The sequence below is a fragment of the Lynx canadensis genome, chromosome D4 (assembly GCF_007474595.2).
Source record: "Lynx canadensis isolate LIC74 chromosome D4, mLynCan4.pri.v2, whole genome shotgun sequence".
Taxonomy (NCBI): Eukaryota; Metazoa; Chordata; class Mammalia; order Carnivora; family Felidae; genus Lynx; species Lynx canadensis.
In genome coordinates, this window is record NC_044315.2 from 23726097 (window position 1) to 23739601 (window position 13505).

A 13505-nucleotide genomic window follows, 5' to 3' on the forward strand; every position below is an offset into this window, starting at 1 on the left:
TTGAGATAATGATTTTGTTTCCTTTGGATATGTACCCAGAAGTGTCATTGCTGGATCATATTGTAGTTATTTTATTTATCTCTTGAGGCACTCCCATACTGTTTTCCATAATAGCTATAGCAGTGTACATTTCCACCAACAGTGTACCAAGGCTGTCTTTTCTCCATATTTTTACCAGCATTTGTTATCTCTTGTCTTTTTCATTATCTAAACGTGTATGGGGTGATATGTCATTGTGGTTTTGATTTGCATTTCTCTGGTGATAAGTGATATTTGAGTGCCTTCTCATATACCTGTTGACCACTTGCATGCCTTCTTTAGAAAAATGTTTATTCAGTTCCTTTGCCCATTTTTTAAACCAGATTGTGTTTTTGTTATTGAGTTGTATGAGTTCCTTGCATATTTTGAATATTAACTGCTCACTGGATATGTGGTTTGCAAATCTTTTCTTCCATTCCATAGGATGACTTTCATTTTGTTGATGATCTCCTTTGCGGTGCAGAAACTTTTCAGTTTGTCTATTTTTACTTTTGTTGCCTATACTTTTGGTGTCATGCCCAAAAAATCATTGCCAAGGCTAGTGTCAAAGAGCTTTTTCCCTATGTTTTATTCTAGGCATTTTATGCTTTAGGTCTTTAATCCATTTTGATTTGATTTTCATGTGTGGTGTAAGGATTCTGATTTCATTCTTTTGCATGATATCCAGTTTTCCCAGCACCATTTACTGAACAGATGATCCGTTCCTCATTGTGTGTTCTTGGCTCTCTTGTCAAAAATGAGTTAACTATATATGCTTAGGTTTATTTCTGGGCTCCCTATTTTCTTCTATTGATCTATATGTCTGCCCTGATGTCAGTGCCATACTATTTTGATTACTACAGCTTTGTAATATAGCTTGAGACAGGAAGTGTCATGTCTCTAACTTTGTTCTTCTTTTTCAAGATTTCTTTGGTTATTCGGAGTCTTGTGTGATTCCATACAAATTTTAGGATTGTTTTTCCTATTTTTGTGAAAAATAATACAATGCCACTAGAACATTTATAGGGATTGCATTGAATCTGTAATTCACTTTGTAACCCATTTTTCTTTGAATGCACAAGAGTGGGATTGGATAAAGCTAGTCAAGATATGGCTGGAGGGACATCTCCCAAAGGAGTCCCATTGTTATCCACATTTGTTCTAGGAAAGAGAGTGCCAGGATACTGAGATTATCTCACCTGCTTAAAATCCTTCCTATGTTAGACTGTGAGAGAACAGAAATTTGGTCAGTTTATGCCATTTCCTTTTTTGTCTGCAATAACAATAATAAACAAATGTTTTATTGAGTAGTTACTTTGTGATCAGGACTATGATAACTTTTAAGTGGCTTATCCCTTTACTTTCCCACACGTTATGAAAGAGGTGCTATTTTTACCCCATACAGATAAAGAGACTGAAGCTTAGAGGGAATTAAGTATGTTACACAAGGTCACACAGTTGCTGAGTACTGAGGCCAGTATTTGAATTCATGTACTGCTGAATCCAGAGGTTACATGCTTAATCTCTGCTTAGTACAGCCTTTTAACAGGCCCTCCTTCTCCACTGTTTAAATTCCAGATTTCATGTACTTTATTTGGTTCATCTGCAGAAATGGAACAGGGACAACTAAAATGGGCTGTTCACTTCAGAAGCTGCCTGAACAGCCATCTGGAATCAATATGTCCTGCAAAAGAGTATTTCTCAATCTATAGATCTTACAAGACAGGAGCTCTCCCACTAACAGACTTGGACACAATAGGTTTTGAGAATGGGTGTAGAGTATAGCTGTTCCAGATCAGCAAACCTCAATTTCTACATGAAAGAGAAATTATAACAGCCAGCCTAATTTAACTGGATATAGGAGTAGGCAGAGATTGGAGACTGGAAAGGCATGCTTATTATAACACCCTTCTCAGATTTTCCAGGATCTCAGTTAATTTTTGATGAATGCTAGAAAGCACTCAATGGGAGATTGAGTTCTTTAATGAGTTTTTAAAATCAGGGTGTTTTGTATTAACATTCAATTCAATTAGAATTCATGGTATTGATTCCTCATCAAGGAAGAGCAGGTAACAATCTTACTTTTGGTTTTGGGAGTTCTTATTCTACGATCAGGGTCCTGCATATATTACCAGAGTCCCTTCTAAAGGATCTTTTCTCTCATCTACTTAAAATCCTTACATGCCTTCTGATTTTAGTTAAATTTCCTTGCCAAGACTCAGAAAGTCTTCCTCTCCTCAGTCTTTCCTCAGTCCTTTACAGAGCCCCCACACTTTGTACCATGTAGAATTATTGGCAAGTCTCAAAATATGGCTCACGCTTGGACCCTTGTGGGCCTGCATCCATACTGATCCTTCTGCTCCCAAATGGTTTCCTACTTCTTTACCAATTCCACCAACTCAACCTAAAATGTCAATTTATATCTCCTCACTCTGGGTCAAGTCTCTGAATGGTCTTACCCGGACTCAATGAAAAACGCGGGTTAGTGTTCTCACCAGTGTCTACAAGCCTGGCAGGCAGTCAAGAACTCATTCTGCAGTCACACAGCAGGGTTTGAACTATCGTTACCACTTAACAGATGAGTCAACTTAAAGCAAGTTATTGACTTCCCTGTACCTCAGTTTCCTCATCTGGAAGATGGATATTAATAGGACCATACTCAAAGATTATTGTAAAAATTAAATGAACTTAGCACAGCACCTGACTCATTTTAAGTTTTCCATAAATGCTAACTAATCACTGAACAGTAACACTGAATTCTTTTAGCATATTTATTATCCTATCTCTCATAAAACTATGAGACATGTGAGGTCAGTAGCTGATCTATTGTCTCTGTTTTCCCTTGTGCTTCATGCATAGTCGGTACTTCATAAATGTCTGTTAAATGAGTGAAAATTAAATATCATGAAGATGACCAGTGAATGAACAAGATGCCCATGCTTAAATATGCCACTTAGTTAATTATTGTGTTAAACGTGTCTAGAGGTCTTTAAAATTATCCAAAGGAGTGCTCACCTGGTGGAACTTTCACTTAATGGACTATACATAAGTCACATCCATAACATGTAAGCATAAGAAAGTGGACTCTTTATTAAAACAGTATAAATCTATCTGATACAGAAGCAGAGAACAGCTTCAGGATTAGAGCCTCTAGGTGGAAAGAGATCACTATGATCTGGTCCCCAATTCTTTTTCCCTCTCCCCTGCCCTATGTGAGATTATTTCTGCTGCCACCAACCACCATGTAGGGTCTCCCCACCCCAAAACCCCACTCCCTCTTATAAACACCTACTTCAGACATACACTGAAATATCATCATTGCACACTCTCACAATAGCTGTCAAAAACTACAAAGAACATGAAAATGCCCAAGTTATTCAAGTTACTCAAGTACAGTTTTAGGATCACAGAACTAAGAAGTCCCAATGCCCTGGGACCATTTTGCCATCCCACGGAAGCTGTGGTCAACAGGCTCATCCATTCAATATCTGCTTTAATTTCCATCTACACTGCAGAAGTTAGGAAGATATGAATTATGATTCCCAAATGCTGTTGCAGTTGGGTTGCAGATGTGACAGGTTCTCCAATCACTCTCACTAAACTCAGTGGGGAGAGGGTAGAGAGAGGGAATGGTTTGGGTAGTATCTGTTTTGTCAGCAAGGTTAAAGCTCTTTCAGGCCTAGAAGTCAGCCCTGGGGCCATTGGTGTTCTCAGTTCAGAGCTCTCTAATGGCAGCAGAGCATTGTTATTTCTGAGACACTGTGTGGAGAGTGATTACTAGGGGCCCAGCTGGGAGCTCACTTCCTTCAGCCCAACCACAATCTGTAAGCATCTAAGTCCTGGTATTAAATTCTTTTCTGCTTAAAATAACTAGAAGAGTATGATACAATCCCCTTGGCAGCCTTTCCTTGCAGCTTTGTTGTTGCTGTGGTCTTGTTCTCTAGCCAACATCTTCCCCCTTCCTGGCTCCCCTTTCTTTTTCCTCCAACCCTACCCATCCTGTACTAGAAACTGATTGCATGATGTTGTCTTTCTCCAGATAGGAGTTAGAGGCCAGTGCCATACCTCATGACTCTCAATTCCCTACTCAGTTTGCTTTCCAGCCCCAAAGTTCCACTTCTCATTAGGAAGGACACTGGTCCTTTGAGAAGGGTACTTGTTAGGATGAGCACTGGGTGTTGTATGTAAGTGATGAATCACAGGAATCTACTCCTGAATCCAAGACTACACTGTATGTTAGCTATACACTCACTGAGCCCCAGGGAATACCTTACCCCAGTGACGGCTTCTGGATCTATTCACTTTAGAACACATGTTCCCCCCTTTTCCAACATCAAATAATTCCACCTGCTACCAATCCCTCATAGAAGAATATCCCAAAAACACAATCCTGAAGGATATTTCAAGAATACAAACTCGATCACACATAGATAGTAATAGCTGCCACACGTAAAAGTACAGACGGCCACAGAAATATAGTTCCAGCTTTTCACAGCTTACACTGTGTTTATTCATACACGTGAACACCAAGGGCCTTTTGCTTCCTCCTCACATTTTACTCCTCTCACTCCCTTCATAAGAGAGGAGGTTTATTCAGTAATGCTAAAATCACATTTTGAAAATGCTAAAAAGTTACACAGCCAGGTGGTGACAGCTTTGAGAGCAGGAACTGTCTTAACCATCTTTCCATCCTAAGCACTAGCATTGAGCTTGGCCCACAGTAGCCATGTGCTACTGGATACCCACTGGATATCCTACAATTTAATTAAATTCTGACACCAACTACATGGAGGTAGCACAGACCCCACAGATTAAGGGCTCGGTCTGATAAGACTGTACCAATTTCAGGTGCCAGTCAGAAGTCTCTGGTGTCTCTGATATACCTGCATTGCTTCCCAGTCAGCTACAAATTTGAGGGCTCTCACAACACCCTCCAGGTTTGATAATTCACTAGAGTGATTTACAGAATTCACTGAAAGCACTACACTTACAATTAGCATTTTGTTATAAAGGATGTAACTTAAGGACAGCTAAATGGTAGAGATGAACAGGGCAAGGTCTGGCAAAGAAGAGGGCAGAGCCTCCATGCCAGTGTGGACTCAGGGTGTGTCCCCCTCCTGGCACATCGATCAATATGTTCATGAACCTGACAGTACTTTGAGCTTTACTGTTTGAGTTTTAATTGAGGCACAACTGATTATATCACTGGCCCTGTGTTTCAATCTCCAGTCCCCCTTCTCTCCCTCAAGGTGTGGAATTATTAGCCTTTATTAGTCCCTTAAAAGATCCAGGGTTCACCTTGAATCACCTTGTTAGCATAAACTCAGGTATGGCCCAAAGGGGCTTGTTAAGAATAACAAAAGGCACTCCTATCAGGAAAATTCCAAGAGTTTTTTAAGCTCTGTGACAGGAAGAAGGGACAAAGACTGATATATTCTTTATTATCTCACTCTGTCTGAGGCATATTTGCCAAATTGAGTTGAGTTGGCTACCTCCAAGTTCCGGTTAGTCATTATAAAAATTAAATGAAAGGGTCTTCAATTCTAGGATTAAAATGCTCCCATTGGAAGTAATGGTCTTTAAGTTCTTCCTTGAATATTCATTTAAATCACAGTTTAAATAATCCCCAGTTGAAAGCCTGAATTTAAAGTCCTTTTTAACTAAGATGATAGGAGATGAATTCCACCACCCCAGATGGGCATTTAAGGCTTTAGTATATTTACTACCAACATTTTTATATCACCTTTGAAGTTGCTATTGTACGGATACCAGATACCTTTATGGACAGATTCTGGGTGCATATACTGCTCTGTCGGCCAGAGTAAGCATCAAGCACTTTGAGTTTTATCAAGGTAAGCACACAGTAGAATAAAACATTTCTTTGTGTGTCTCACCAGTGTTGTTTTTATCAATGAAAATGGAATAAGAGGATAGAGATGTATAGTTACTATGCTCAAGGCTTATACTACTTTAATTAGAAGACAGAAAAGCTGCCAGGAAAGGTTTGCTTTTGTATGGAAGGAGAATTATTTATAGAAAGACAGATATTTACATTTATATATATACACATATATGTGCATATATAAAAATGCACGTATTTGAATACACGGAGTCAGTGAGTTTTTTCGTTTTTTTGTTTTTGGTTTTTTTTGGTTTTTGTTTTTTTTTTTTTTTTGCTCTAAAGGGACACATAGTAAATATTTTAGGCTTTATAGGTCACAATTAGTCAACTCTCCATAGACATTACATGAAGAAATAGTCATGGCTGTGTTTTTTTTTTTTTAAGTTCATTTATTTATTTTGAGACAGTAGGGGAGGGGCAGAGAAAGAGTGACACAGAGAATCCCAAGCAGGTTCCCTGCTGTCAGCCCAGAGCCTGACATGGGGCTTGAACTCACGAACCATGAGATTATGACCTGAGCTGAAGTCAAGAGTTGGTTGTTTAACTGACTGACCCACCCAGGCGTAGTCATGGCTGTGTCTAATAAAACTGTATTTTTGAAATCTGGATTTTATCTAATTTTCATGTGTCACGTAATCATATTCTCTTTAAAAAATTTTTTCAACTATTTAAAAATGCAAAAACCTTTTTTGCTCTCGGGCTGTGGCTGCAGACAATGAAGATTAATCTAGTGATGATGTCTCCTTGCTCTGGTTGCATGATCTGAGTGAAGCTGTATGACCCGGAGACTCTTCTTCTGCCCACTCTCCCTCCTCTAACTCATTCTTGAAAGACAAGATGGGTTTAATGGCAAATGTGCCCCAGATACTTCCAACATTGACTGTTCATGCTATTAATATAAAGGTAACATAGCTGGTGACAGCTTCTTTCATTGATTCATAATTCATGTCCCTGTTAAAGGGTATCTGATCTGATGAGTTATACATATTTCACTCTGAATATGCTAATGTTGTCAGTTTATATCAAAATAAACCACAACTTATTTCTTTCTTGACTAGGGAATTAAGGGAGAAAACGCCTCTGTTGGAGGCGGGTGGGAAATCCCAGGGCCCCAAAAATACCTCTGACTCTGAAAGATCAAATCCTGTTCAAATCACAATCAAAATGCCTCTTAGAGATTATGCCCAAGTCAGTGGTGGATGGCAATATGGCAGTATTTCTTATGTACTAGCTTCACAGAGTCTCAAGCTTTGCAAATATATTTCAGGAAGTGGTTGTATTTTTTAAAGCAATTTTTAAAATTCTCTGTTTAAGTGAATAGGTTCATCAATCAGAAGGCCCAAAGGCAGGTGAAAAAAAAAAAGGGCAATTTTTGTATTGTTATTAAAGTAGGAGAAATAATATCTGAGGCCTGAGGCTCAATTTGTGAAGAGCATGATCCACGGGACTCCTGTTCAAGGTAGGCAGCTGCTGAGACACTTCAAAAGATCATCTTTATTGCAGAACAATTGCCTGACCCAGTTTCCTGGTCAGCAACATGCTTTTGTAGAAACTTCAGGAGCTGATGAAAAAGCTCAGCAAAGTTAGCATGTGTACTTTCATCTGGGGCTACTGGGAGGGGAAATATGAAAACGTTTCCAGGTCCCTTGGATTTAGCACTGCCAGCTCTACCGCCATAGGAGCAAAGAATGAAACAAAAGACATGAGCCTGGTTTAAAAGATGGTGTCTAATTTCCTGGCAAATGTGCTGGCTATTAGGGTTTGTAGAACACAGAGGCCTTTCTGTATTCATAGCCCTTTGCCTATCAAAATATTTTGATATTGTAATAAAATCCTACTGTATAGTACATTTTGACCATTGACTGAGGATTCACTGCCTCAGTATGAAAAGATACTCTTCTACCCAGTCTTATGTCTCCTTGAGACACAACAGTTCTTGGTGCATAAGCATCTAAACAATATTTAATTTAGAATTCCGACATGCATCATAAAACTAACATAAAGAGCAACAATGTATGTTTTAATGATTTCAAAGGGGAAAACACATTTCCACAAATGGCTCTAAGTTAAGTTCCATTCATTGCATTCTGGAAAATATGACATCTTTAAGCAAAGAGCTCTTCAGCTTTTATTTTAAGCATCTGTATACTTACATTTATCAGCAAAAAGAATCTTTCAAAAGAGCTATTTGGTTTTAGAATTTCCTCTTCCAGTTTTTTTTTCCTTTAGGTTCATTTTAGAGAATGTCATTTCAATTCATTTTTAACCCTACTTTTTGTAGTATTAGTTTCCTGGGCTACTACAACAAAGTGCCAAAAACTGAGTAGTTTAAAACAATGGAAAACTATATCTCACAGTTCTAGAGGCTTAAAATCCAAAATCAAGGTGTCTGAATTTTGATGGCTCTAGGAGACAATCCTTGCTTGTATCTTCTAGCTACTGGTGTTTTCCAGCAATCTTTGGTGTTTCTTTACTTGTAGATCGCTCAGTATAGTCACATGGCCATCTTCTCCCTATACCTTCAGGTGGTCTTCCCTCTGTGCACTGTCTCTGTGTCCAAACTTCCCCTTTTTATAAGGATGCCAGTCATATTGAATTAGGGCCAATCATAATGACCTCATTTTACTTGATTACCTCTATAAAGGCCCTATTTCCAAATAAGGTCACATTCAGAGGTATGGGGAGTTAAGACTTCAACATATCTTCTGTGGGGGGCATAATCTAGAACACTTGCATTGTTATGAATGTAATGTAATAATAATAATTTTGTTATTTAACAAAAATAACAATATTTACAGAGCATGACTGAGAAAATTAAACAATACTAAAGAAGGTTGACGTGGTCCTTAAGTCATTTCCAGCTGTCCTACGTTTTCACAACTTGGGGTATCTGTTCACAAATACAGCTTAGTCCACCCCATCCCAACCTAACTGTAGGAGGGGATAGGTCTGGGTCTCTTTCTGGAAGAAGTTTTGCTGAAGGCTCCTAATAAAATATCTGGACCCTCTTAGAATCTGCTTCAAGGCCCTCTACGTCCACCAGCCATAGTGACTCTACAAATGAGCCAGCACCAATGGAGTTGAGCAGTCCACATTGCAACCACTCTACAACTCCTCTGATGAGGCACCACTCCTAGCCCATGCTGTGGCAGTGGGAGACACTCCAACTCACAGATCCATTAAGTCTTTGGCATCTGAGTGTTGGGAAAATTCATTTCAAACAGAGATAAATATTGGAGCCTAGAGCAGTGGTTCTCAATTTGAATCACCTGAAGAGATCTGAAAAAATCTTGGTTGCTAGTCCTCACCCACATGCTTGTAACTGAATTGGGTTACTGTGCCACCAGGGCACATGCACTTTAAAGCTTCCCATGTTACTAATGTGCACCCAAAGGTGAGAACAGCTGATCTAGCACAGTGTTCCTCAGACATCAATATGTCTAGGAATCACCTGAGGATCTGGTTAAAATGCAGATTCTGATTCCACAGATCTGGGATGGGGCTTCAGTTGCTGCATTTCTGACAGTGTCCTGGGGGATGTCAATGCTGTTGACCCACTGGCCACACTTCTAGTAGCCAGGACCTAGAGAGCTGGTTTTCAAATGTGGCCACACAATGGGGTAACCAGCAGAGTTATACAAATACTGACACCTCCAGTGATTCTTATTTAATTGATCAGGGTTTCTGTGTGAGCGTCAGGGTCTTTAAAAGCTTCCTACAACATTGTAAAGTGCAACCCAGGGTGGGAAGCACCGTTACTGAAAAAGGCAGAAACAACCTTCAGTTGTTTCTGGCAATCCAACAGTGTGAGCAGGTGGGCTGCATCAGGCATCACCTTCAGTGGCAGGGTCAGCAACCAGACATACCTGCCTTCCAAAGCTATAGACACAAGTGTACCCACACTGGGCAAGGGAAGGTCATACCAGTGAGTCATTCTAGAATACCAAGAAAGATGCCTAAATAATCCTGATGTTCTAGCTTTAGGTTTGTATCCAATGTTTATTTCCTCTTATCACTGCTATGTGCTCATTAATACACTGACAAGTGTCCTAGTGATGTCAAGCATTCTCCCTGAGTCATGTCCAGGGTCCATTAATAATTGCCTTTCTCTGCCATGTCCCAACTTCCCCCATTGAGAGAAGGCTGACTGGTCCTGTGGGCTCTCTGCAGGAAAGAAAGAAAGCCTGGCTAAACTCCCAGGGATGGTGGCAGCTAATGGGGAGGTTCACATGTTGGGAATATAATTTGGGAAGGTGCCAAAGTGTGAGAGGTAAAATTAGGGAGAAAAGAGGAAAGAGAATAGGCGAAAGTGATTTTATTACACTGTGTTCACCACTGGGGAGAGTGAGGGGAACATTATTTTCAGTCTCCATGGGAGATCTTTAATAGAATTGATAAGGCTCACAAATGCATTCATGGGGAATGCAAAGTGCTCCTAAGCCTGACTTCAAGGCTTGTGCAGCATAAAAACAAAGACTGTGCAAGGAACCAGGAATATGTGTGTAACAAATTTTTAAGGACAGGTGATGGGAGATCAATAGGCAAAAAGAAAGCAGACAAAGCTGGTTCTGGGGAATGGTGTTAAAAGAAGTTAATTAAATCTCTTTCATCTTGGTCAGCTAAGTACTTCACCTGAGAGCTGAAACAAGCTTTTGTAACAGCAGTCAGAACTGCAGGAGCAGACCCTGATCCCCAGTGAAGTAGGCTGGATATCCCTCACCACCAGCAGCATCACTGGGATGGCATGGCCATATATCCAGTCCTAATTCACACAACTTGTTCCAGCATCTGATGCAGTTGAGCATTTTAGCACTCTCACTGTGTTTGGGTTTGGACAAGAAGTGGTCAACCCAGTCAAAGGGTAACCTATATGTTACAGGCTGAGTTGTGTCCCCTCAAAATTAATGTGTTGAAGCCTCTGCCTGAATCATGTCATCCCATCAAGCCATAAGGTCAAGTTCAAAGTCAGTAATGATTAAATACACTCCATCACCACAGCTATGGTAATGGTGTGAATATACAATACTATTTAAAGGGAGAGTGAAAATTTACATTAATTATGTGATCTATCACACGTCGGTTCTGTCAGTGTATTTTTAGGGGTTGATCGGCCATGGACTTGGTCTTAATAAAAGAACTTCAGAGTAGGGACTTAATATCAAGCATATCTAGAATATCTGTCTAGACAACTTACTATGAAGCAGTCACTTCCCATTGCTGAGCCTCAGTTTCCAAAAAAAATAAATAAATAATAAGTCTTTTGGGGCACCTGGGTGGTGCAGTTAATTAAGCATCCAACTCTTGATTTTGGCTCAAGTCATGATCTCATGATCTGTGGGATCAAGAGCACATGCACTCGATCTCTCTCTCTCTCAAAATAAATAAACTCAAAAAAAAATAAGTCTTTTAACTACTTTGGCATTTATAACATAGCAACCACTTAGCTCACATAGTGTTTTGTTTACTTGTTTAATTAGTTGCAAATATTTTAAAGGATTTCACACTAAAATCTAGTTTCTCTCAATAAACTGGAGACTCTGACAAGAATGAGCGTCAAGACAACAAACACCAGGAGTAGAGCTGCATTTCCCCCTTTAGATGTCTGCCCTTTCCTAATGCCACAGTCCCACAGGCAACTTCCATCAGGCTACGTGCTTGCCTTCTAATTGAGCTTGGGCCTCCAATCTAGAGTGTCCAGCTACAAAATTCTGAGATTCTAAATTGAGACAGGATATTCTCCCAATACCAGCTCACTTCCAGTACTGCTCTTCAAACAGTACTAGTCTGTGGTTAGCAGTGTTTAAGTTTGGGGAGAATTTCTAACTACAACTTTTGCCTTGTACATAAAATCTGTTCTTCGCACTCCTTCTTCAGGGAATACCTTCTGGGTCCCCAGTGCTCCAGGTTTCTACATAGGGATTTTCTCTTAAGAGTTTAAAGCAGTGTGGCACTAAAGGGACTCCGTTTTGAGACTAGTTGGGGACTTATCCTGAATAAAAAACACAGCTTCTCTTCCTACATACCTTCCTCAATCCATTGGTTGTTTCATCAAAGAATCATGTCCAACCAGCTGCCCTACCATTGAAAACAGCTTGTCTTTGGGACCAGCTATAGTGATGAGTGGGCTTCCAGGCATGCTCAGTCTGCTCCACCACACTTTATCATGATGAGAAAAGCTCTATGAAGGGTGTCTCTCAGAAAAGAACCTCAGAGAAAAGTTGTCAGAACCTGGAAATAAAAGGACAGACAAGAACTCTGTGCAAAAGTTGAAAGATTTAAAGGTAAGTGATTTTGGTATTGTTGTTTATTGGTTTAGGCTTGGCAGCTGCCCTAGAAAACAGAAAGGAGAGAAGGAAGAGAGTCCCGAGAGCAATACATAAGAGAGGAAATGAGAACTACAGAAACTAAGAGGCCCAGGAAATTCAGAAGTACCAAGAAAAACAGTTGAAGAAAGAGATTCCATCGGTCTTTCCTTCTTTGACCCATTTGAACACTGAAAAGTACACTTAGGTGAGGGCATCCTTACTGGGGCTTGAAATAACATTTTCAAAGTCTTTCGTAGTTAAATGTATTCATACACTTTAATCCCATTTAACCTTTTCTAATGTCTGATATTATTTTTTGGTCACTCGTTGAAAATTTTGTTTTTGGCTGGACACAGATATAAAAGCTCTCAAAAAGGACAGCTATGTCTCTTGGCAATCTGTTCCTGGTATTTTTCTTTGGTCTCCTTCATTCTCTTGTTCAAAAATCTATCAAATACTGCACCCCTGTCCTTATTTTCCTTAGTACACCATCTCTTTAAATCAGTTCACTGATGTTTGTGTCACAGGATATGTGGAGTAACAAACACTGAATCTTGAATACTTTAGTCCTGGGGCTTTGTGTGGGGGTTTTCTAACAACACACCAGTGGGCATTAACTTCTTGAGAGAGACTGAAAATCTGCATATTCTACGAGTTCTTTTGGGCCCCCAGTGACAAGGCATAGTATATCACAGTATCATTCAGTTTAGGAATATCTTTTTTTTTTTTTCAACAATAACCAAATTGAGAACACTCATATTGGTACCTACAATGAAACCTTGAACAGATTTGTACTTCCTTTCTCCAGTTCCCCTTGGTCTATAACAGGAATGCCCCTACTCAGTGACAAGCCAAGATAGCTATGGTCAAGACAGCTTGCTTCATGGGGAAACCTTGTTTGCTGATCTGGACCATACATTCTTTCCACTCTTTACCAGAGTATCAGCATCAACTTGTGTCTCCATACCTTTCTCACTACAGGTATGAAGTTTGCATTCATCATCCACTTCAATGAGTTTCTGGGAGCTGGTGACTGGGAAGGAGATTTTCAACTTCATCCTGAGGCAGCTGATCATCTCCAAGATGCCCTGAAAAAGAGATGACTTCATTTAATCTTTATGACAATCCTTTATCTCCCTTTATATATGAGAATCAGAAGCAGAGAGATTTTTCTCAAAATTATTCATTCCATAAATGGTAGAAACAAGATTTGAAACGGTCTCTGCTGCTCCAGACCATGCTCCTTCCACTGCATGAACCTGCCATCTTTAGATAAATAG

The 13505-nt window shown here is 39.7% G+C and overlaps 1 pseudogene; it reads right to left on the bottom strand.

Annotated features, from left to right (window-relative positions):
* Window positions 1-12534: 12534 nt before the first annotated feature.
* LOC115499066 lies at window positions 12535-13283 on the bottom strand (annotated as a pseudogene).
* Between the last annotated feature and the right edge of the window lie 222 nt (window positions 13284-13505).